We start from the raw sequence: 26,121 nt of genomic DNA, 5'->3' as shown, positions 1-26,121 counted from the left end.
CCCTTTTTTCCTTTTTGCCCTCAATTCTTCTGACCCTTTTGTTTTAATTTTCTTACTTCCTTGTCCTTCTTCAGTCGTCTCCACAGCATCCTTTAAAACAGTTATTGGGCAAAAGGGAACGTGAAGGCAATGGTCATCTTATCAGTACAAAATGCCTGGTATGGAGTAAGCAGTTAAGAACGTCTCCTTTTTTTCAACAGAGCCAAGACTGAAGACTGCAAAGGCAGCCATTATAGTAGCAGCACAAAATTTAGCTAGTTCAATAGTCTTGCTTTTAGGAAGAATTCAATTTGTAAACCCTTAGGGAGAAGTCTAACAGAGTGATTCATTTTCCTTGTCCTTTGAGTAAGAAAAAAAAATTATAAATCCCATATCACTTTTTGTTTTGCACACTTTAACAAACATTAAGGTATATATATATAATTTGAACACAAAAATTCTTGCATTTCTTCTCGGATTTAGTCACACCTTTTTCTTTCATTGCTTTTTATATACGAGTTGTAGCTTATAACCTCCAGAGTGACTTAGGGTCCTGGAGTGTCAGAAGCATGTTTTATAACTTCTCTTATATCTTGGGTAGAGTTAAGCACTTTGCCCAGCACATGGTAGTTGTTTAATACACATATATTAATTTGCTTTTTTATCCAAAGAGATATGTGTACTTTTTAAACAACAAGATATTCTAAAAATTTAAAGGCCTTTCATACAAAAAAACAACAATGCAGTCTTCTATACACATCCCCTACCTCCCACCCATCTTTGACTTAGGCAACGACTTTGAATTTATGCAGTCATTTCTGCTGGTGTTTTTTTTCCATACTGCATTTCAATATGCATATTATTTCTCAAGTTATCAAATTGACATCTTCCCTATTGACTTTTTGCATCAATAGAGTATTTAACGCCCTTAACACCACCATTGCTTACACACTCAGTTCCCGTCTCCCCTCATTCCAATAAAGTCGTATCACAATTTGTGGTAAAAGAAGTAATCAATGACTATATTGCAATGATGATGTAAATATTCACTACTGAGCCAAAGACTATGCAAGAATTACAGTTTCCTTACCAACAGCCTTCTGTTTTGCTTTCTTTTTTCATTTGCAAAGTTTTCTATGTCAGTAATTGCTCCATCATATCTGTTTGTCTTCATTATTTTTCAAGAGTTGTTTTTTGTCTTTTGTTTTCCCTCTTTCCCCTAGGGCTCTCCCTCTGGATTTCTGCATCCTTCTGCAGAGTCATTCAGGGACTTCCTTTGCTTGGCTGCTATTCCTCAGCTACCTGTTCCCAAACTTTGTCTTCCTCTTCCTTGTTTTTCTCATTTCCAATAACTTTCTATGACAGGATGCATGGAAGTTACATTTGCTTTTTGATATGTTACATGTGTAAAAACTGATTATTTTTCCACAATTGATGTCTGAATATGAACGAGCCAATGAGTGGGAAAGGGAGTAGTATGTGCAAAGGCCCAGAGACGAGAAAGCCTGGCACATTTGGGAAACTGTATAAGAGTCACAGCCTTCCACCAACCAGATGAACAATAAGAAACTGACTGTAACGTTATTTTTATAAGAAGATAATTTCGAATAAAAACAGAAGAAATAACTTCAATTGAATATTAATTTAATAATTTACAAAAACAAAAAATCATCTAAAGGAGCACAGGAGAGTCTTATCTATACATTCATGCAGAGTTAAAGACAATACCATCAGTGACAAAATTCTAAACCAAAATTCTAACAGCAGCAAGATGTGAGGAGAGATGATTAAAGAAATGTTTCTCTGCTGCTTTTCAACAATTTCTCCTACTTCTGTGTGAGGTCTTTATGGCTATTTACTCATATGGTGGTTCCTAAACTTGACTTTGTATCAGAATTATCAAGGAGAGCTTTAAAAAAATCAAGTTCCAGTTCTTATTCCAGACCTACTGAATAAGAAGCCCATTTGGCTGGAGTTTGGGAATAAGAATCTCGGGTAATGGGGAAATAAACTGAGATTATTGTGGAATCGACAGTTAATGGAAACCTACCCCCCTTCCACACTCTCCGAGTGTCCAATTACCATCAAATCAGGGAGCAAAGGCTATACCTTGCACCTCACTATATCCCAACGCCTAAAACTCTTTCTGACTAATGATACACATTCAATAAACTAGTTTTGGATAAAAGAATGAATGATACACTTCACCTTAAACTATAAGTGCCCCTAACTAGCCTGCAAGATACTTGAAGACCTGAATTATATCCTTTACATCAGCATGCTTAAGTAAAATGCCAAAAGCATAAATACATGAAACAGTAAATATAAGAAAAAAGTTATTGAAATATAGGAGAGATGTGGTATATAAATTTAGTATCAATCTTAACTGGTTAGCTTTGTGGAATCAAAGACATAAGTCAAGACATATTGCATTTTGTTGTTACTTTTTAAAGAATATGTAGGCAAAAGAAATAAAATTTCAAAATTGGAGATGAGGTTGAGAGGTAGAGAGAATCAAAAACAGCCAAAAACATCTGGGAGACTGTTCCATGCTGAGGCAGGATTGAAATGGACATAGCAGTCTTATTAAAAGGAAATATCTTGCAATGTTCTTACTGAACAAATCTTATTTAGCAGAATATAGTCTGTTGGATTTTTGGATAAGTAAGTATTTACATGATGGGAACCGTATCCGACTATTATTTGCAAGAGATAATGAAAAGCTGACTAATGCTATCTGTAGCGAGGACATTGAAAACTTCCTCATCCAGGAAGACAATGCTTAACAGGCTAAGTTTAACCAATGAGGTACAAGTTTGTTTGTTTTGTTTGAAGAGTCAAATTTTGGAACTAATAATAACAAGCTTCAAAGCAATTTGCCCCAAAATTTAAAATCTAAGAATCAAGACTTTTAAGTCTTTTAAATCTAAGAAAACTGGAACTGTTTTATCCTGGGCATCATGATACAAAATATCTAAAAGCTCACACACACATTTTTCATTGTGGAAGTCTTGACTTTGTGGTGAGCAATTTTCTGTCTCTTTCTTTGGGAAGAAATGGAAATTCTGTCAGAATAGCCTATGGTCATTTGTTTTCCTTCCAGTTAAACTTTTTTTCCCCCTGGATATTAAAATAACACAATTATTTGTAAAGTACATACAAGTATAAAGGAGCAGGAGTAAAATTACTCGTTAACATCTTGGCATATTTTATTATAATTTTTTCTGAATTCCTTACATAACTGGAATATAGTACATAAATTTAGAATTTTGACTTTTTCTTACTTATTGTCTCTGTGAATATATTTTCAACCTATTTCTGACTGTACTCTTGTAACACATTCCTAGAAGAATACAAGTTCGGACAATTAAGTTCGCGAACTCGTTGTAACGATGTTACTAGACTTTTTTGATATCAGAGGGATTATTCATTATGAATTTGTACCAACTAGACAGACAGTTAACCCAGTTTACTATTTGGAAGTCCTGAAAAGGCTGCATGAAAAAGTTAGACAACCTGAACTTTTCGCCAACAATTCATGGCTCTTGCATCATGACAATGCACCAGCTCACACGGCACTGTCTGTGAGGGAGTTTTTAGCCAGTAAACAGATAACTGTATTGGAACACCCTCCCTATTCACCTGTTCTGGCCCCTGATGACTTCTTTCTTTACTGCAAGATAAAGGAAATATTGAAAGGAAGACATTTTGATGACATTCAGGACCTCAAGAGTAATACGACAATAGGTCTGACGGCCATTCCAGAAAAAGAGTTCCAAAATTGCTTTGAAGGGTGGACTAGGCACTGGTGTCAGTGCATAGCTTCCAAGGGGAGTACTTCAAAGGTGACTGTAATGATATTCAGCAATGAGGTATGTAGCACTTTTTCTAGGATGAGTTCATGAACTTCATCAGACCTCGTAAATAAGGTGTGAACACAAAGAATTTTACTATATGTAGCCAAATTGCTTTCTAGAAATTTTGTACCAATTTGCTAATGATGAGAGTGCCTGGTCAATTTCATCCTAATTAGCACTGGATTTTTAAAAAATTATTCTTTCTTAATCTGAAAGACAGAAAGTTTATTTCCTTTTTGTTTTCATTTGCATTCATGTATTTGAGTACTAATGAGGTTGTTAATATTTGTGGCTACTTACATTTTTCTTATGTGAGTGGAAGGTTTGTGTCCTTTGCCCATTTACCTCTCAAGGTCTTACTGCTTTTATTACCATTTTGTATGAGTGCTTAATATGTTAAGTTTATAACCCTGTCTATCATGTTTCTTACAAACACCACACTTTCTTGATGCTAAGTTGCCTTTGATGGGAAAATATGCCACTACTTTAATAGCAGCTTTTAAGAAAAAAAAAATACTGGTCATAAGATGTTGATTATAAGACATCTTGATTCCACAGATATTAAAATATGGAGAATGTTAAAATGTAGTGTTGATTCTGAATTGATACAGTATGAATCCATGGTGGGTTCTTATAAATTGATAAGTATTGCTACTGGATGGAGTAATATAACCCAATTATCTAAAAGTGTAGCCAGTTTAATGAAATACATAATTTTAATATAGGTTATTAAAATATTAAATCAGTGGCAGTCACCTGAACTTGGATCATAAATTACTCCAAGCCATTTAGTTGCTAAGTGATGTAAAAATGAATGGGCAAGAACTGCAGTGAATGCTGCCGTGTTTCCCCTAAAATAAGATGAAGCCTTATATTAAGTTTTGCTCCAAAAGACGTGTTAGGACTTATGTTCAGGGTATGTCATCCTGAAAAGTCATGCTAGGGCTTATTTTCTAGTTAGGTCTTATTTTCGGGAAACATGGTGATGTCACATGCTGAGTTATGTGTGTCAGGAAACTTACATCTATCCAGAGTTACACCTATATATCTGTATGTATATATATATATATCTATCATCTCTCTAGCTTGAGTGAGTGTGTGTGTGTGTGTGTGTGTGTGAGAGAGTGTGTGCGTGAGAGAGAGAGAGAGAGAGAGAGAGAATATGTGGGAATAATGACCCATTAATGTTGAATGTTTAACATTAACAAAAATTGCCATCACAGGGCCACTTTTCCAGAACTCTTTTCATCTTCATTATCCAACAAAAATCATAGAAAGTCCTAGAAAAGGTGGTGGTTTTGAAATATGAGGGTTTATTGATGTGGAGTTACGTATGTGAAGCTTGTTATAATGGCATAATCTAAAGTGGGATCCTCTTATTGGATCAAAGTCCTGAATGTGGTACTGTCATATCCTTCCTTAATATTCCCTGATCCAGGACCATTTGTAACCCCCTATACCTTGTTTCCCCAAAAATAAGACCTAGCCGGACAATCAGCTCTAATGCGTCTTTTGGAGCAAAAATTAATATGAGACCCAGTATTATATTATATTATATTATATTATATTATATTATATTATATTATATTATATTATATTATATTGACCCAGTCTTATATCATAGTAAAATAAGACTGGTCTCATATTAATTTTTGCTCCAAAAGACGCATTAGAGCTGATTGTATGACTAGGTCTTATTTTCAGGGAAACACGGTAATAACAATAATTACACTTATCATTTATTGAATGTATATTAATATGGAAGAATTTTATGAAGGAAAAGTAATCCAGGCAAAATCAATAGATTGACTTTAATTTACTTATTCATTCTAATATTTATTGAGCACCTGCTGTGTGCCAGGCACTGTCCTATGTGAGGAAAATGAGAAAAACAAGGTCCCTGATCTCCTGGTACTCACAACTTGATGAGTTTGCCATGGGTACAAATAGCAAACAAGTTAACAACTAAGTAAGAAAATGCGAGAGTGTGAAAATTGCCAAGAAGAAAATAAAATACAACTTATTAATTGCTCTTGGATTAATTGGATCCTGGATAGCCAGTGGATGTTTCTTAAGCTTATCCTTTATTTAGTAAAGACTTATATTTCTGCAGTATCCAAAACTTCTCTTTTTGGGGGCTAACTCAGGAGGCATGCTGATGAGTAGCTTCTATTATCATTTTGGAATCCATTAAAAACTTTACATCAGTGGTTCTGATCAGAGCTGTGTCTCATTTCTGATGATAGATATTAGTAGATATGGATATGGATATAGATATAGATAGTTCTTGAGTGGCAGTATAGCATAATGGTTATATATACATAAACGATGGAGTCTAGATCTGAACACCAATTTGGCAGACTTTGTAATCTTAAGACCGATACTAACTTCTCTGAACCTCAATTTCTTCATTTATAAAATAGGGCATATAATAGTACCTATATCATAGTGTTGTTTGAAGAATAAACGAGACAAGACTTGGCATATAGTCAGCACGTAATCATTATTAGTGTTAGTGTTCTTATTTGCTTTTGGGTGGAGTCCACTTCTTACTTCTCCCCTTCTGGTATTTGACGTAAATCTGATTTGGGAGGGTACTTATCAACCATTAGTACCTGATTTCTCTTAATAGAATCATGGATGTTAAACAGAAATTTGAACTGAAATTAAAGACACTGTCCTCCAAAGAAGTCTGGTGGTAGTCCTATTGCTGGGGAAGGCAGCGGTACCAACAGTGGTCCTGGTGCAGGGAGGGTCAGCCTTTGAAACTGCCACATCCCAGAAGCTCAGGTGCCAAGCCTGGCTCCAAAGAGCCTGGGTTCCCACCCATAACAGGAGCCATCCATCAGGAGAGTTATAAATAAGAATGAAATCCCCTCTCCCATTGAACTGAATTCAAAATATGCAGTGGCAGCTAGAATTAAGATATCTTTGCCAAAAAGAAATCAAAAGAAACAATAGACATTGGAATTTTGTCTTGAAGTTTATTTCCCACAGGGACTTTTTTTCTTGCTCGTTACCTGTAAATGTCTCAATTCACAGAAAAGATTAGTAACAGAAGAAATAATAATAATACACTATTCCTTAGTGTCCCAATGACTATTTACAGATGAAAAGAGATCAGATGAGAAAATTTACTTTTTGATTCAATTTACTTAAAATATTTGCTTCCTGTATTGGGGACTCATGGAGCTTGAAGCCAAGGGAGACTTTTCAAAGCACTCAGACACCAACTTCTATTCCTTTCTTTCTTTTGTTTGCAAATGAAGAAACTAAGGATTCATAAGGGAGTAGAAACCGGGTCCCCTGACTCGTGGCCTAGTGCTTATTCATTGTGAGTCTTCGTCTGGCACATGCTGGCTAGTCTTTATTAAGAGTTCTGCAGTCATACAAAAGCTATTCAATAACGTTCACGCTACCCGTAGACTTCACAGCAGGACACTGCTGTTAGGATAACATTTGTAAATTCTAATTTCTTTTTATACTTAACATGGAAATGATCAAGCAATGATTTTGAAATTAACACTAATGTCTATGTCCAAGGGACAAGTGATAACTTTTAGCTGCTTAGGGCTGGGCCCCAGATGTACATCTATCTTTTTTTGTTATTTGGAGCCCTGGGCATTCTTAGTTAGGAATTTGAGTTTTAGTAGAATACAGAGAGAAGAAGCAGCTCTGGAGAGGCTGATGGCCAAAGAGATTACCTTTGAAGGCACTTAAGAGATCCTAAGTGGCAAACCCAGAGAAATTATGCTGTTACACTACTTTGCTCTGTGTGGAAACTGGAAAATCAAGTCTGCCCTGAAGGGAGGCACACATGTAAGAATCTATAATGCAGTCCGATAAGCATACTCACTAGCTCAGATTTGAGGAGTCAGGCAGAGCTACAGTGATGGGACTGGTGACCTCAGTTTTGCAGAATGAGTAAGTACAGATGGACAAGTTAGGAAGGGCATACCTAGCAGAGGAAACCGTAAATTGTGAGTGTTATTCATCAGAGATGGTGACTCGTGACTAAATTCTGAAGGATGAGTAAGAATAATTGGACAAGATAAGAAAGAACAATCTTGGCAGAGGAAGCAGAATAAATCTTAAAAGTTTCATTCCAGCTTTGATTAGCTCCTGAAGGTCAGGGGTCATGTGCTCAACTTTATAACCCTAACTGTAGCACACAGCGTGGCCGAGAGTAGGGTATGTGGAATGAATGATTGTCGAGTAAATGAATAGATGTATGCAGGAAGCGGTATCCTCATTTTCAGGCCTCAGAATTCAGCACTCTATCCCAAATGGGACCTAGGAATCTATATATTTTTCCAAGCTCCCTGAACCTCTGGCATCCATCAGGCCACTATGATCAAAGATAACAGATGGCAACAGATATTTTGTTACCCAAGAAACACCAATTTGAAGAGGAGGACAGCACTGTTTTCTTAGCTTTGGGCTCTGCTGGGAAATGAAGAAAATCTCAATACAGAGATAAAAATAAGCTGCAGGATAAACCAAGTTGTCCCTTAATAAAAACATGGATTGGGTGTGTGTGGGAGGAGATAGTGAGCTATTAAATTCCCCCTTATAGAGCAAACAATCTTCCTTTGATGTTGCATTTTAAATTAAGGATTGTTTTATAGTATCTGGAGAAGGGTAGCTGTCCCTCTAGCTACACAGCTGACAGAATTCAAGAGCAAAGTGGCTAACACTCCCCAGACCCCTAGTCCCTGAAGTCTTGTCCTGCCTCTGGGGACTAAGGTTTGGGTTAACAAGCCTGTGAACACTGGGGCAAATCACTTTCATCATGCTGGATTTTTTTAATATAAAAAGAATGCATACTAGTGGTAATGTTTTTGTTTTTGTTTTTCAAACAGGAGGATAGCATGATCAAGTAATTGTTGAACTTAGGTGATGGGTAAATGGGGGGGGGTCATTATATCATTCTTTCTACCTGTATATGTCTGAAATTTCCCATAACAAAATATATTTTAAGAAAGAGTCTCCATCCCTCACCATGCTCTGTATCCCCTTTGGCCTCCAATTCCACTTTCCAGAGTTAGACATGATAAGATTTACTCTATAGTCTTCCAAACATTTTTGATCATTTACAAGAATATCTACACACACACACACACACACACACACACACACAGAGAGCCTATTTTTAAATTAGTATTTTATAATCATATTGTTCTTAACCTTGATATTTTTCTTCTTAACAAGATGTTGAAGATCTCTTTTCATAGCAGAACATGTAGCCCTAACTCATTCTTTTAATGGCTGTGTGGTATTCCACCAGAAGTAGATGTCACTCTGTATACTCTGTAGTATTAATTTCTTATATATCTTTGCAAATATAATAGGTGAAAAATAATTTCATTAATTATAAGTGAGGGTCAGCATTTTTGATATGCTTATTGGTCATTCATATTTCATGTCATTCGTGTTTAATGCCACCAATTATATCCACCTTGGAAGGTTCATTTCTGGCTTTCCAGCACCATCCTCTTCTGTTTCTTCTCCCAACCATCCAGCCACTCCCCTTTCTCCCTTTTATGCTCCTTTTTTGGGGGAACAGTCCCTTAACCAGTGGTGTCCTCCTGGTTCTATTCTAGGTTCTCCCTAGGTGTTCTCAGGCACTAACAAAGCTTTGATTACCATTTCTATGCAGATACTTTTCAAATCTCAGTCTCCATCCCAGATCCCTGTCTGGTTTGGGACACGTAGAGCTATCTGCCTCGTGGAGAGCATCACTTGGATGAGGAGCTAATCCTAGTTAGTCCAAACGTGTAAATGAGTCTGCCTCCTCCCAAACATTTCCTACTCTCTGAATTCCCTCACTTAGACCTTCCTGAGTCTCCGTATCTGATCGATCATCTATTGCCCTAATGTCTTCTAAATCCACTTTATGTTACATTCTACCCGCCACCACCTCCACTAAATTTACCTTAATTTCTGATCTGGATTACTGCAGCAGCCTCCCTATCTCCAGGCTCCTCCTCTCCCCTCCTCACTGAAACCAGAGTGATGTTTCTCAGAGGCTGACCTGGTGCTTTGTTTCCCTAGCTGGAAGCACAACAGTGGCTCCCTCTTGCCCTAGACTCCATCCAACTCTTAACCCCAGAAACTAGGGTACACTGAAGGTGGCCTCTCTTGCACCTGCCACAGAGCTGATTTCTAAATATCCAGGAATGTTGCTTGCTGGTGGTTAAATTATTGGTAGCCGAAATCAGCTACGATGGGAACATTCATACTTTGGAAATTCGGCGACATCCCCAGAACTGGTTCACCAGTACACGTCACCTACCTAATCTCATCTCTGAACACCCCTCTGCTGTAGCTCTGCTCTCCAGCTATACAGGCAAACCTCAGAGATATTGCTGGTTGTGTCCCAGACCACCGCAATAAAGCTAGTTGTAATCTTTTTGCTGGTGGAGGGTCTCGCCTTCATTTTCCATAAAATGCAATATCTGTGAAGCACAATAAAGCAAAGAGCAATAAAACAAGGTATACCTATAATGAACTACTGCCAACTGTCTCTCACTTCTGCACCCATATTCCACCGCTTCTTCAGGAGGGAATCTGCTCTCTTTACTGGCTCTCTCCTGCTCATTCTTTAGGTCTTACATTAGTACCCACCTTGTTAAGAAGACTTTTCCTGATGTTCTACCCTCAAGTGGGCAGATACTCCCATCTATGTGCTCCCACAGCACCCTGTCCTACATAAGTCTGTGTCTACATCTGTGACTACATATGAAATGAGGGCATGTTATTTGCCACACAATGTAAAAAAAAGTTCAAATGCATGAACTCATTTAATCCTCACAACAATCATGAGAGATGGTTACTATCTCAAGTGAAGAAATTTAAGCTTAGAGCAGTTCTGTAAGCTCCCCGAGGTGAGAGGCTTCCTTGTGCACCCAATATGTATCACAGTGCCTGGTACTTAGTAGGTGTTCAACACAAGTATGTATGGAATAAATTAATTCTAAACTACTGAAATAACTGCTTGCCAAATTCTACGTTATAACATCCACAGCTTTTGGGGCCAATGTCATATTAATATTCATAAAGTCTCTAGAAGCTTAGAAATAATGCTGACTGAAATGTTTACCCACTTATCTCCATAAATAGCTGGTGAAGTCTCCTTTTCCAAGAAGCAGCAATCGAGAGTGCACCTTAAACTGATGTTAGGCATACCCCAGCCCCACACCTCCTGGGTTTCCATCCACCTATCAAGCCCCAGAAGCTGGGACTTCTCCCCTAAAAGCATTGGCCTCCTGAGGTTCTGCAAGATCCTCAAGCTTTTTTTCAGTGTTTTGTTTTTAAGTTGCAATTTCTCCATGACTACCACTGAAATTCAACTGACCTTTTATCATAGTTTCAAAACAGCAACCAAAAAAGAGTATCTTGTATTCTTTTGTGCCTATCTTCTTTCACTCCGCATTATGTCTGTGAGATTCACCCATGTTGCTGCATATAACCATAGCTTGCTCTTTTTCTTGTTTTGTAATATTCTATTGTTGATAGGCATTTGGGTGCCTTAAAGTCTGGTTATTATGAATAAAGCTACTTTGAACATATGTCTCGTATATCATTACAGTGCACATACTTTTCTTGGGTATATACCTACAAGTGGAATTGCTCGAGTATAGAGGAGGCTATGTTTTAGAATCTTTATCTTTAGCTAATTGAAAAACAGTGTTGGTAGGGGAGAGAAAAATTATCTTCTATTGGTATCTATTGTGTTACTTGACATTCTTAGAGGTATTTAAAGCTGCAGTTGGCCAAATTAAATAGATATTCTTCTAGGTAAAATCTAAAGGGGTGAATGGGTAAAGTCGGAAGGCCCTTGAACTACTTCAGCAACATATTATATATGGGCCAATGAGAATTATTTATGTGGTTTATTTGAGCCTCTCAGGAAGTGCCAAATTTCCAAATATTCTGGTCAATAAAAATTCGTGGAAAGATGAAAGTGCTCTAATTAGACTCAACTATAAGACCTTTGATACAACACAAAGCTACCCAAGGACCCAGTAATCACTGAGAAATACCCTTTCACAAGGAAGTAACCAATGCTGTCGTCTAGTTTTATCTTTTCCAGCGGCCACTATAGGGTTTGGAACTTCCACTGGAAGTCATCAGTGAGAACAAAAATATTTTCATGTATTATTTCAGCCGTAACACCCACCTTCAAATAAAATGTCCCCTTCTCTCTCTTAGGGTTTTTCCTAGGTTTGAGTTAAAGTCTTTGTGTTGGGAATAAATCTGGTGCCAAGTACCCGTTAATAATTAAATTATGCTTATCCTCTGGGGAAGCTGAAGTCTGATCAACTTCCTCCACATTGTAGATCTGTTTCTTCTTTCCCTTGAATGCTTCCCTGCCCTCCCCCGCTCTCTCCCCACCCACCTAAGATCAGACACAAATGATCTTAATTCACCTTTCTGTCCTAGTCTCCTTCTGCAAATCACTTTATTTTCTGTAAAACCCCTTTGATAATGCAAATCTTTAACTATCTTCTCACATCCCATTGGCATTACATCAATTGTACAAAGTTTATCTTGGGGTTTTGTCTAAACTTAAAAAAAGAAAAAACATACTGGGAATAATTCCAGGCTTTTTGATTAACTGGGCAGTTCTGGAAATGAAGACAGCTTTTGCCATTCCTCACATGAATTACGGTATTCAACACTGGCCTTCTTTACCAGGGTGTACTGCTCAGAGTTTCTGCGAATACCGGATGTAACAGCTTGGATTCTCATATAAGTGTTCATTGGAGGTCATTTCACTTTCATATATAAATCTTTATTTAGATTTCTTAATAAATGAGGCAGTCAATGTTAGAACTTTCCTAAAAACTTCTACCAAGTCCTTATCATAGTGTGTGGCTAACAAATATTTCCTTTTGATGGTCTTAACCTCTGTTCGTCTAATTGAACTGTCTTTCAAAAGAGCTTGAATCACAGCAGACTATTTTACGCATCATGTAGGCAACAACTCTTCAAGATTTGTTCCTACATTGGAATCTACATGCACAGTTACAAAAACTACGATGACTGTAACTTTAATTCAAATTGAGCAGTAGTGTGTGGCTACATGAGAGACACCAACAAACTGAGGATAGCCAACATGTTGATTACAAAGCGAGATCAGCTCTACCTTCATGCGATGGAGCCAGGAGTTGCTTATTGCTAACTGGTCTTTTGCATACCTTGCCACTAAAATAAAGGAAGGAAAAGAACTAGCATTCATCAAGTGCCACATGCCAAGCTCTCTGCAAACATTTTACATTGGTTAACTGCAAATTCGTGATTGCTGGAGAGGAGTAAAATAACTCTTCACAACAACAAGAATGGGGGAATTCCTTAACCTACGGGTGTTACGGATTTTATAGATTCTCATCCAATCAGAGGGAAAGTTCTTTAAGGATGACTGGAAGGGGTAGAGCAGCTGAGTTTAAAAGACTTTCCCGTCTTGAACAATTATTGGTCCAAGTCATGAGTGTATTTTCTCAATTGCTGCTTCTTATACTTTCATCCTTGCCCTATCTCTGTCTTATTACATATTTAAAGCAGCTTGTTAATAATTTACTCATCTGCTTTTATATTGCTGTTTAGCTGCTCCCCTGGGGATTTCTCCTGGGTACGCTGCTCAGTTCTTATGTAGACTCTTCTCCTGCTTGGGCTGCCTGCTCTTCTCACTTTTCCAGAAAGTCCTCAGAAGTACTCTTGTTTGGCTCCTGATACTATGCCTACTAACACTTGCTCCTTCCGCCCATATATCATTTCAACTTTTGGTCAGTTCTGGACTTGTTCCACCTCAGACTGGTACCACCTCTTTTGGTTTCCCACTCTAGAGCTAATACATAGGACGTGAATGACCGAGGCACATGCGATTCTCCGTATCTTACTACACCTCTGTACAGTTTAATTGAATGAATCACATTGACCAAAAGTTATGACCAGGATGATTGGTTCATCTCCCAAATGACTGTCTTCAATTCTTTTCCTCCTTCTATGTGCATGCCACAACCTCCATCTAAAGATGGATTTCAGTCCTGTACCATTTGGAATCTGGGCTGACCTCTGACTGCTTCGACCAGTAAAATACGGTGGAAATGACACTGTGTCAGTTTCAGGCCTGGCCTTTGTGAAGACTGGAAGTTTCTACTTCGTGCATCTTGGAATCCTGAGCTGCCATATCAGAAGTCTAAGTTACTTCGCCAGAAAGAAAGGCCACTCGGAGGAGCACAGACATGTCAGACATGATTAAGAAGCCATCTTGAACACTCAGCCCAGGTAAGCCTTCACATGGCTCCAGCCCCAGCAGCTCTATGATTACAACACCCCAAGTGAAGCCTGCCCAGCAAGCTCATTCAACTTACACAACTAGAAGAGGCAATAATAAGTTGTCGTCTTAAGCCACTAAGCATTAGTGTGATTGGTTACATATCAATAAATAACTGAGACAAATGAGTCCCCAAGGTTCAGGGTGAAACAAGAATCCAAACCAAGTACTTCCCATTAAAAATTTTTATCTCTAGATTACCCTTTGTGATTACCCAACTTACTTGGGCTTTCTCCAGTTCTTTTATCCATAATCTTAGTAACAAATGTGAATTAATACTGTTAAACCAAAGTCTTATATGTGTGTCTGTATATATGAGGTGTGATAAAAAAATACAGTGAATGTTTATATTTTAGAAAATATAAAAGACACATTGCCATTAATCCCCCTCAAAATACTCCCCCTCACTTTGAATATATTTGTCCCATCGTTCTTGCCACTTTCTGAAGTAGTTCTGGACTTCACTTTCTGAAGTCCTCTTTGGTGAGTGTCTTTAGTTGTGCTATTATGGCTGCCTTGATTCAAAACGTTTACCTTTCATGGTCATTTTGACTTTGGGGAAGAGCCAGAAATTGCACGGTGCCAGATCCAGTGACTAAGGTGGATGAGGACACACTGTAATGCTTTCATTTGACAGAAATTTCCATACCTGAAGTGATGTGTGACATTGGAGCCTTTCTGCTGTGACCAAAAACTACAGTGAATGCTGCTGCATCCAACAGAAAAGCAGGGATCTTCAATATGGGAAGCGGTACATCGAACCTTAGTAACAGTATGTGACAAGTTTCAACTTATTCGGTGCAGTCATTTGGGTGTGAGCTACAGTTGAGAGAAGGTGCGTTTTAAAGTGTGCCATAAATCATCCTCCATCATGACCATACTCCGTGTCACACATCGCTCTGGTACAGCAATTTCTGTCAAACAAAAACATTATAGTATGTTTTTATCCACCTTATTCACTGGGTCTGGCACCGTGCAACTTCTGGATCTTCCCCAAAGTCACAATGATTCAGAACATCAAGGCGGCCATGACAGCACAACTAAAGACACTCACGAAAGAGGATTTCCAGAACTGATTCAGAAAGTGGCAAGAATGATGGGATAAGTGTGTTCAAAGCAAGGGGGCGTAGGGTACTTTGAGGGGGATTAATGGCAATGTGTCTTTTACTACAATACATTTTTTTATTTAAACATTCACCATTTACATTCATTGTTTGATCACATCTTGTATAAATCTTAAAATTTGTTTGTAAATTTACTATATAAATACACACAACTCACAAAATCTATTGGCACATCACAAAGTCAGGCTTGTGGAATTAATGGTGGGGAATCCCAATGGAGATCACCAAATTTTACATATCAACGATTTACTGGGCAACAAGGATATACCATCTGACATATGTTCTTATTCTTTTCCTATAAAGGATACTAAATGGAAGCCATTCTATGGCCCACTGAAAAAATCCAACATGATAATTCATTCTCTAGCTTCCTAAAGAAAATACCTTGCATGATAATTTGCTATTCGGCTTCCAGGAGAAATTAATCTTCTGCCAGAATTAAGAGATCATTCCAGTCCCCAGAAAGCAGAAATATAAAATTCCCTTAGCTTTTGAACAGTAAATCAGTCTCCCACTTAAACTCTCTGATTCTATATCCTGATTTCAGTAAATGGAACCTTGTTTTGTTCTTTGTGTCCAATAATAGAGAAGAAATGTTATGTAAGAAAAAGAATAGCTGAAAATATATTTTACATTTACAACATACTAGGCATTTTTCTATGTGCTTAGTCCAGTGACATAGGTATTTTTCTTCTCCCCAGTTCTCTGAATCTCAACGAATGCCACCAGTGTGCACCCAGTTGCTTAATTCCCAGTTCAAGTGACATTTTTGTTGCCTCTCTTTTCTTCACTTTGAATCAACTCCATTATCAAATCCTGTCATATTTATCTCTAAAACTACTGAATTGTACACTTTGAATGTGCACAATTAAACTTTAATCTATGTGAATTATATCTCAATAAAGCTGTTATTTAAAAAATTAAAAATGTTTCTAGAATCTTCACACCTCTCCTTCTCACCACCACTGCCATTACTGTTCAAATCTCCATCTTCTCTTGCCTGGATTACTAACCAGTTTCCTAACCAGTTTCCTTGCTTCAGGTCTTACCTTCTTACGGTCTCTTTCCACAACATAATTCTTAGCATGTTACTTTCTTGCTTAAAACCCATCCAACGATTTCCAATCAGACTGTGAATAAAAGCCTTCAATGTCCTACATAATCTGGTCTCTCGCCAACATCATATCTACCACTCTCCACCTGCTCCTTTTACTCCCAACACTCTTACCTTTGGCTTTTTCTAAAACATGCCAGGTTCACTCCTGTCTCAAGAATGAATCGTCTTTGCATTGGTTGTTCTCTCTGCCTGAGACATGCTTCCTCCAGATCTCTCAGTGTTGAGTGTTTTCTGATCAGAGACCTTCTAAGGCCATTCTACTTGAGATAGCAGTTCCACCCAACTTCCCCCACCCCACCATTTTATTTTTTATATCTTTAACTGCTTTATTTTTTCTTTATGCAATCATCATTATATAACATCATATAATATCGTTGTTGTTCATGACAATGTAATCTCCATGAGTGAGGAGGCTCCATCTGTCTCCAGTACTTAGCAGGTGCTCCGTAAATATTGTGGAATAGTGAATGAGTGTGAATGATGAATTAAGGAATAAATAATATTAAACATCCTTTTTTGCTAAGTTCACCAGTTCTTTCTGCTTGAGGACACTTACCCCATTTCATAGATGGCAACCTAGCATAACATAATTGTTCTCTGGTGGGGTCTTATTTCTCCCCAGAGCTTTGTGCGTTGCAAATGTTCTAGCCACTTTGAAGAGATGCCAGCAATCTCAAACTGACAGGAGGAAAAGTTCTCTAATATGCCCTCAAAAAAGGCCTGAAGTGCCCTCCTCCCACTGAAAGGACACTTAGACCAATTAACGAGCCACGAGTCACAAAAACATTTTCCTAAAATTATCAGTCTTGAAGCTCAATGATATATTCTCCAATAACCATTTATTGCATGTGACTATATGGCAGGTGCTGAGCTGGACATCAAATATATAAAATTAGATAAAATATAGTCACTTGGAAGGTTCCTTCAGTTTTTCTTAGTTTTATGTACATGGTTTTTTTTTTAATTAAAACACCTGATTTTTCAATAACACATAACTTTTTTTTTAATTTCAAAGAATGAACATATTTTTTATTCTCTACCCTGGTAGGCGCTACCTTAGGATCGCGCCTTCCCAGTGACTATGTCTCTCTGGGTGCATACTCTCCTCCTGCCCCGTCTCACAGAGTGTGTCCATCTGTTCAGAGTTTTGCCCGCTCACCATACTCTTGACTCCACTCCTTCCAACTGCCCCTCCATCATTCAATCTCTATCAATTTCATTATCAAATGTCTCAAAAGGACATCTCAATTCTTTACTGCAGTTTTTTCCTTACCTGTCATCAGCTCTCCTCTTAAGCCCAATGCCACTTTCTACATTCTCGTCCCCCTGGCACTGTCTAAAGTATCTGACCCTGCTGAACTCTCCTTCCTCCTCCTCAGACTCTCTGCCTCAGCTTAGTTGTTCATACACTACTCTGTTCTCTTCTCCTCTTTACTCTGTGAGCACTCTTCAGTCTCCCTTCTAGGCTTATCTCCATTTTCCTACACCCTGCCTGCGGGGAGCTCCACAGGCTCTGCCTTTCAGCCCCTCTTCCCCTTTGATAGTCTCATCTGCATCCATGGCCTCAGCTGTCATCTCTTTAGGGGGTCTCACAGGTCTACATATTCAATCACAACCGCAAGCCTAAACTCTAGTCCCAGAGAATCATTTGAATCTTGCAGCACACCTAGCACATAATAGGTTTTAAAGATGTGTTGAATAGAGAAATAAATCGACAGCAAGTTGTAGTCAATAAAGGCTAACATTTGTGTATTAAGGCAATGACATCAGGGCAAGTGAAATGTTCCAGAGTGAAAGGTAATGGCACTTAAAAACTTGTGAGTGGGTGAATTTGCTTTAACAAGATCCTTTGATGAAAGAAATCTTACTCATCGACACTGGCATCTTTTAAGCTCCAATTATTTCTGGTTAGTCATGTGGCTTTTCATATGATCCGCTGCTTTTGGCAGGCTACTTAAGCAAGTTTATATCACAGTCAGCAGCCAAAGCCTTCCTATTTTCAGTGTTTTCCTTGATGAGAACGATTGAACCTTCAGGGCTGGTACTTCTGAGTTCACTGGGGCTGGTAGAAGTCAGTGCAGGCATCAGCAAGGCATGTGCAAACCTCCAGTCTGGGCAAGGACAGCCACCTTAAATAGCCCAGAACAGAATCTTTGGAAGAAATCTTTCCTTCTCTGGTTCTGACACATGCTTCTTGAATGATTCAATGGTAAATGCCCTTTTCGTGAGTTCATGATTACAAACTCAGGAATTGGTTAAATGGTTTAATCATGTACCTAGTGTCACAGACAGGAAAACGTTGAGTGCAGGAGGACAGAGGGCCAGAAATGAACTGTTGCCCTAACTTTCTCCTAACCCTGACTGCCTGACTGAGCAAAAGAGCAAAAAAATCCCTCTCTAAGGTCTCCTCAGGTCTGAAATTCTGTGAGTCTGTGAAACTATGAATTTTCAAAAAGATGGGCCTCTGGGAAATGGATAGCCTACTCTCACTGGACATTTTTCCAAATGACAGTGGGATTGAGGTTCCTTAGCCCTCCACTCTATGGTTTTCCTTACTAAGCAAGATAAGCAGGTGTTATGAAATGCTAGCTAGCCCCAGTAATTACCACCGGGTGACAATAGACAACTCATATACCTACGCCTAAATCCAAGTGCCCCACACTAGAATATATAATAACTTCAGATAATGAAAGCGGGTTCTCCCCTTTTCAAGGAGAGACCATTCTTTAAGCATAGAGTACACCAAGGGTGCTGAATCTCTCACAGAGGTTCCGAGAGAAGAATAACTTCATACTCTCCACAGTTCAAACCTGAGGTCAACAACACAGTCATTCCCTGACTTTAGAAAAGTTGCTTACTCTCTCTGTGCTTCAGCTTTCAGATCTATATACCAACTACCTTACATGGCTCTAATGAGGCTATTTTGTGGATATGAAAGCTCTCAAGGCCCAGCAGGCACTGACATGAATTTAATATGTGTTAGTTCTCTTCCTCTCAGGACTCCCCGTTAGCCCATTTCAGTTTCTATCTTGGTATTATTTTTATTAACTTTTTGCCCCCTTTATCTTTGAGTTAAATACTGCTTTCACCTGTGTTTACTATGTTTCACAATAAGCTGAGGCACCTCTCAAACACAAAATTTAGACAATCCAGAATGAAAAAAAGTGCCAAGTCATCCAGCGTAGAACCACCATCTACTTTTAGATTTATGGACAAAAGTTGAAATATTTCATCATCCCCCCAAAATTCCACTGGCCCATAACAACTTTAGTTTTACTCAGTATTTTTTAAATACTGACAGTTATTTCCTGGCTCATTCTTGATAACTATCCCAGAATCTTCCAGGAAGCTGGCAGTCTCATCTTACCCTAACTCCCTCCCCAACTGATTCAAATTCCAATATCCACCCAAAGCTGACCTCGGCCTCCACTAACACACTGCTCTTTCCACTGTCCACTGTCATCCCCCAAGAGTAACAATCATGATCCCTCTCACAGTGTAATGGAACAGGTTTCATAGCCTTCCTTTTTTCAGTTTGTCTCTGTTGTTCAGTACTTTCAGGTCCAATATTCGCTGTGTTCTTTGCAACTAGCCAACTTTCAGTTCACAGAGGAGGAAATTAAGGACAGGAAGATTAATGATTTACTCAACGCCAAGAAGTTACCAGCAAAGGTCAATGTTAAAACTGAGCTCCCTGCCTTTTCTTGATCTTATCCTTTCAGTTGATAACAGGGCCCTCAGTGCAGGGAAGGCTTTTCACAAAAATTTATTAAGTGTTATATGAATGAATGGTCAGCTTCCTCTACTGTAAATTGAGGGTGACACAGTTTCTTCTGAAATAGGTGCAACTTATTGTTTTCAGGATTAAGTGTTGGGATATTACCGAGGAGACCAGATGTCTGTGTTTAGTTCTGCCGTTTGAGCTTGATAAGACTTGATAATGCATACACAGTACATACACATGATGATACAACTCTCAGATATTTCATGATCTAAGTTGGGAAACAAAAATGGAAAATTTTCTTAGTCTCACAGTATGAGAAGAAAGAGGAAGGAAAATTATCATGCCACAGATAAATGCAGTAGTATTATAATTTATCATGTGCTTTCCTAAACCTTAGCTCAACCTCACATCAACCTCATGGGAATAGTAGGGCAAATATTATCATCTCCATTTGGCCTTTGACAAATTGAAAACTCAAAGAATGTAAGTGAATTTTCCCAGGTTACAAACTTAGTAAGTGGTGGAACCAAAACTTATTAAGAAGAACTTATTAAAAAGAAGAGCCCACATCTGCCTTTTCTATGAGAATTGGTCATTCTTGTTCGAGCAATCATCAGTGATAAAGTATTTATTCCTTGATGCCGACTACGGCTGTTTTTTAGTGGATGTGTTCTATGTTCCCACTTAAGAACCCTGAGGGCAGGGCTATGTCGTATTCAGTTTTGATTGCTTAGATATCAGTTTTGATATCCAAGCACAGTTCCTTTCACAAGGTAGAACCTCAATAATGTTTAATAACTCATATTCTTTTGATAGATAAAAATAACATTTTCTTAAAACAGGAGCTACATTTAGCAAGTTGGCCCTTCGGGACATTGACTGGTTTCCCTGGTTGCATTACCCAAGCAAGGATGAAAAGTTTATTTCTTAATGTATTTCCCATCAACTTGGTCTGAGCTTTTTATGAGGGGCATTTGTTCGTTTTAAGAGACAGTGTTTTAACTCTTTCTGAATGTGCCTTCTTCTGGCATTCCTAAAAGATCCCTGATACGCCAAATGATGAGAATGTATTCTCTCCTAAACACTAAGATCAGAAACATTATCCTATCGCCTTGATTTTTTTGGTTTATGGGTTTTTTTTTCCTTCTGTCCCTGTTGGTACAGGTTTCCCTGTTACTAGTCAGAAGTTAGTTTCACCCCAAAATCTGCTTCTCATTTTTAGGATGCAAGGCATGTTTAAATAAGAATCTTCATCATTAGTATAGATAATATTTATGGAGTGTTCACTGTATGCCATGCTTTTTATGCATTAACTCATTTAAGTCTTAAATGATTTAACTCATTTATGATCACATTATCTCATAGGAACCCTGTGGCATAGGGAATTGTTTTTTGTGTAATTAAGGAGATTGAGTCTTAGAGATTACATAGCCAGTAAGTAGCTGAGATGAGATTTGATCCTAGGTTTCACTGAATTTGGAATTTGACTACATAGCACAGTTCCTGTCACGATTGATGTTGCAGATGGACCTCACATTAGGGGAAGATAGTCTCAATTTCCTCTTGAAAACCTGATGGAGATAACTGAGATAACAAGAAGCCTAACTCATCCACACACCCAATCAGTGATTATGTAAAGAATTTTTACTTCAACATTCTCTGTAATAGTACACAAAACTACAATGAGAGGCAGCCAGATGACTCAGTTGGCTGGAGCGCAAGCTCTAAACAACAGGGTTGCTGGTTTGATTCCCACATGGGATGGTGGGCTGTGCCCCCTGCAACAAAAGATTGAAAATGGCCACTGGACTTAGAGCTGAGCTGTGGCCTCCAGAGCTAGATTGAAGGACAATGACTTGGAGCTGATGGGCCTTGGAGAAACACACTGTTCTCCAATATGCCCCAACAAAATTACAAAACAAAAACCTAGAAATATTAAAAACAAACAAAAAACTGCAATGAGATACCACCACACACCTATTAGAAAGGTTACTGTAAAAAAATAAAATAAAGTAAAATAAAACAAAAAATAACAATAGTTGGGGAGGATATAGAGTAATTGGAACCCTTATGCACTCTTAGGGGAATGTAAATGTTACAGACATTGTAGAAAACAGTACGGTGGTTCCTGAAAATAGGACCCTATATGATCTATATGATTCAGCAATTCCACTTCTGGGTATATGCCCCAACGTATGGAAAGTAGCATCTCGAAGGGGTATTTTTACACCGATGTTCATAGCAGTTGTTATTCACAGTAGCTAAAATGTAAAAACAACCCAAGTGTCCATTGACAGATAAATGGAATATTATTCAGCCTTTAAAAAGGAGGGAAATTCTGACATATGCTGCAACACAGATGAACCTGGAGGTCATAATGCTAAATGAAATAAGCCAGTCACAAAAGGACAAATACTGTATGATTCCACTTATATGAGAAACCCAGCATAATTAAAGTCATAGAAACAGAAAGTAGAATGGAGGTTGCCAGGGGCTAGGCAGAGGGAAAAAGGTAGAGTTATTGTTTAATGGGTTTAGAGTTTCAGTTTTATAAAACGAAAGTTATGGAGGTTGATGGTAGTGATGGTTGCACAACATTATGAATGTATTTAATACCACTGAACTGTACACTTAAAAACAGCTAAGATGGTAAGTTTTATGTTATGCATATTTTAGCACAATATTTAAAAAGTTGGGAAAAAATTAGACTAAAGTTGAGTAATTGCCAATTTATGGTCAATGTCAACAACTGATCCAAATATGTTAGATTAAAAAGTAGAATCATTTTGACACAATGAAAAACAAACAAGAAACCCAAGAGGGTCATATTCAGAGAGACAGGGCTTGTTTGTCCTCCACCTACAACAGGTAATGTGAATAAAGGTAGTTCAAAGGCACAGGTCCTCTGATGATACAATCGCTGCGTGGTAGGAAAGGCAGTGGGAGGTCTGGCAGGCCAGATGTCATTCGTCACAGGAAGACGGAAGGCACCCTCTCAGGAACATGTAAACGATATGAAGAGCTCTCTCGGAAGTTTACAACAAACATGCACCAGCCCTGTGGGTTCTCTGTCTCGGGTGGTTTCACTCAGAATGATTTCTCTTCATCTTTAAGATTCTGGGAAGTATAATACGTCAGGCAGGAGATACCAAGTTTCTGAGCTGCCAGCCTTTAATAATGGTGAAGAAATTTTTTTCTGGGTGACCACACTTTAAGGTAGAGAACAGCAGGGCAGAGTCCAGATTTCTTCATGGGCTGTTTATTTTAAAAATCCCTAATAACTAACAGAGAAAAAACTGGATTTAGGAAGCTAAATTAAAAACTTATTTTGGTGACTTTCAGAAGGGACATTTCAGAACAAAACTTAATTGTAAATTTTATCATACTTTGTTCTTTGGAATGAAATTCATTTACTTCCGATTAAACACTGCTGGTTATCTCACCCTCACCTTTACTGCTATATTTCTGGAACATATTCCTTGTCCATTCCCCAGATTTTGGTTTTATTTTCAGTGGAAAAAGGATTTGATGGGTCATGTGTCCCTAGAATTCTTTTTGTAGTTTGTTCTAAGTTATTCACAGCCTTTCTCCTGGCTTGTCATGCACTTCTGAACCATTTGCCCACCATAATGAATGAAGTGGCTAAGCTAGATGCAGCTCAATTTAAGGCAGAGAGCTTCAGGTGGAAAGCCAACCAGGCTGTACAGGGATCACACCTGTGCCTTCCCTCTTAGTGTCATCATACCCTTATTCCAAATGAACACTAAATCTTACAGGGAACTGAGGAATTTAATAAACACTATATCATTGCAAGAACTTTATGCCATTTATAAACCACAGAAATGGAGGTCCATAAAATACCTAGAAAGTTACTGTACAACGTAATTGAACAACAAATCAAAATTTTATTCTAATGCTGGTTCTGCCTTTCATTCATTCATATGTAGGCAAGCATGTGGTCAGCAAATATTTACTGAATGGTTACTATGTGCAGGCCACTAGAAATGTAATGGTGAACAAGAGATATAAGGCCCCCACAGTTACAGAACTTAGTCAAGTGGGAGGAGGGGTACAGAAAAGTTGAGAGGAAATCACAACATCTTGTCATAAATGCTATCATAGTGGGAGAATTATAGTGTACTATTGGGACCACAAGGGAGGAGCAACCAACGTCGGGGTGTGAGAGGCGGGTGACCAAGGACTCCCAGGATGAAATCGTAGTTGATATTTAAAATACGACTTTTACTTAGTACAGGGGTGGGGTAGTGAAGAAGAGGAACAAACATGTACAAAGGCACAGAGGCTAAAAAGAACATACCATTAATTCCATGATGTTTTGACAATCTTCCCACATTTTACTTTTCTTCTCTGTGACAGAAGGCAGTATCGTGGCCAAACAACATTGGGTCAAGATTGTATCCAGAGTTGCTGAAAGCTGTTACTCATAAAACTTGTTTTCTCTGTTTATAATGGTTAAGCTGTTTGGATATGTCATTTATTGCATTCCCACTTAAAATGTGTCCAACTTGCAGACAGGGAACACAGCTCATCTATTTCCCAGAACCCAGGCCAGCATGCTGTATACATTGGAAGCTTAAGAAATGCTGATACTAAACAAATAGATAAATGGCAAAGAAAGGTCAGCAACAAAGCTGGAACTCCCAGAATTTTCTAGGGAGCGGCAGTGTTTATCCCACAAGGTTTTTTAATGTAGCATTACTTGCTTAACTTTCAACTTTAAGACTTTAGTCACAAAGATCCTTATTAAATAGTTTCCTGGCAGTGCAAATAGTCGCTGCCCCTCTGACTAGAGTTAGTTGACTCGGTTGATTAAGGGGCCAAAATGAGGAGCTTCAAGTCCTGTTAAAGGTTAATTAGGTTCAGGGAGAGAAAGAAGATCTGTTGTTTCATAGGCCCACACGTGACCCACACTCCGCACTCTGGCCAGACTGAGAAACAGCATTGCGTACAGCACTTGGCCCATATTATACACTAGGCACTGTACGAGGTGCCGTTGACATGAATATAAATAAGAAGTAGTTTCTGCCCCTATAGTGGACCTGGAACTCAGTAGTTGCTCAATGAGTATTTGTTGAGAAACAGAGTGAACACAGTCCCACATATAGAAACAAAACACTTTTCATAAAATATGTCCCAGTTGTGTTTTTATAGGGACTCTCTCATAGGCTATGGAAATTTTTGTATCCTATGAACTCTTTGTAGTCTTACAAAAAGCAAATTCCTCCTCTGAAGTCCCGAGGAAACTCCTACCACCGTTTTTGAAGACAGTAAGAGCTACAGCTGCTGAATGGGGCCCTGGTCCCCATCTCACGCAGACTGCAGCATAAGCCTGTTCCAACAATACGCTACCCTGGGCGCAGTTTCAGAGTGTTGCTCTGAAAATCACAGCACATGACTAAGTAAACTGCAATCATCCTGAGAGACTGCACTTCTACAAAGAATGCACATTTACAAGTAGCAGTACTCCATCCCGCCCTCGGATTGCCCAACTCCAGTGTCCACGGCCAAGAGGAAAAGAGTCCTGACAGCAGGGATCAGTAACATTTCTTGATGCAGAGGACAAACATACTTTCTTCCTCTGAAAGCTGGAAAATCAGGTTCACTAGTGTCACATTTATTCATAAACATACTCAAAATAAGGTCTATCTCTCCTCAAGTAAGACAGTCTCAAATCTCAGGGAGTCATATAGGAGTTTCTGGGCAAATAAATGCAGGCAGAGGAGCTGGTGGCCAGAGACAGAATTCCAGGAAAAGGAAAAATACTAGCAGCAGCAAACACTTACATGTTTACAATGCGATAAGCACTATTCCAGGCCTTATGAGGTAGGCTCTATTATCGTTTCCATTGTGGGAACTGATACACAGAGAGATCACGTAAGTTGGTCTCACACAGCCAGAAAGTGACAAAGCCACAGTGAGAACTAGAGCCTGAGCTCTTAACCACAGAAGGCCCAGAGATG

General features: G+C 38.6%; 1 long non-coding RNA gene across 1 annotated transcript; it reads right to left on the bottom strand.

The window, feature by feature from the left end:
- Positions 1 to 22,854: 22,854 nt before the first annotated feature.
- Positions 22,855 to 24,826, bottom strand: LOC141568597 (uncharacterized). The gene is made up of 2 exons (XR_012491761.1): positions 24,459 to 24,826; positions 22,855 to 23,421 (listed from the first exon to the last, which is right to left on the bottom strand). It is a non-coding gene; the product is annotated as an uncharacterized LOC141568597 (long non-coding RNA).
- Between the last annotated feature and the right edge of the window lie 1,295 nt (positions 24,827 to 26,121).

This window comes from Rhinolophus sinicus, linkage group LG14, assembly GCF_036562045.2.
Source record: "Rhinolophus sinicus isolate RSC01 linkage group LG14, ASM3656204v1, whole genome shotgun sequence".
Lineage (NCBI taxonomy): Eukaryota > Metazoa > Chordata > Mammalia > Chiroptera > Rhinolophidae > Rhinolophus > Rhinolophus sinicus.
Note: the sequence above shows the minus strand (reverse complement) of the source record. Positions and strands in the feature narration are given on the sequence as shown.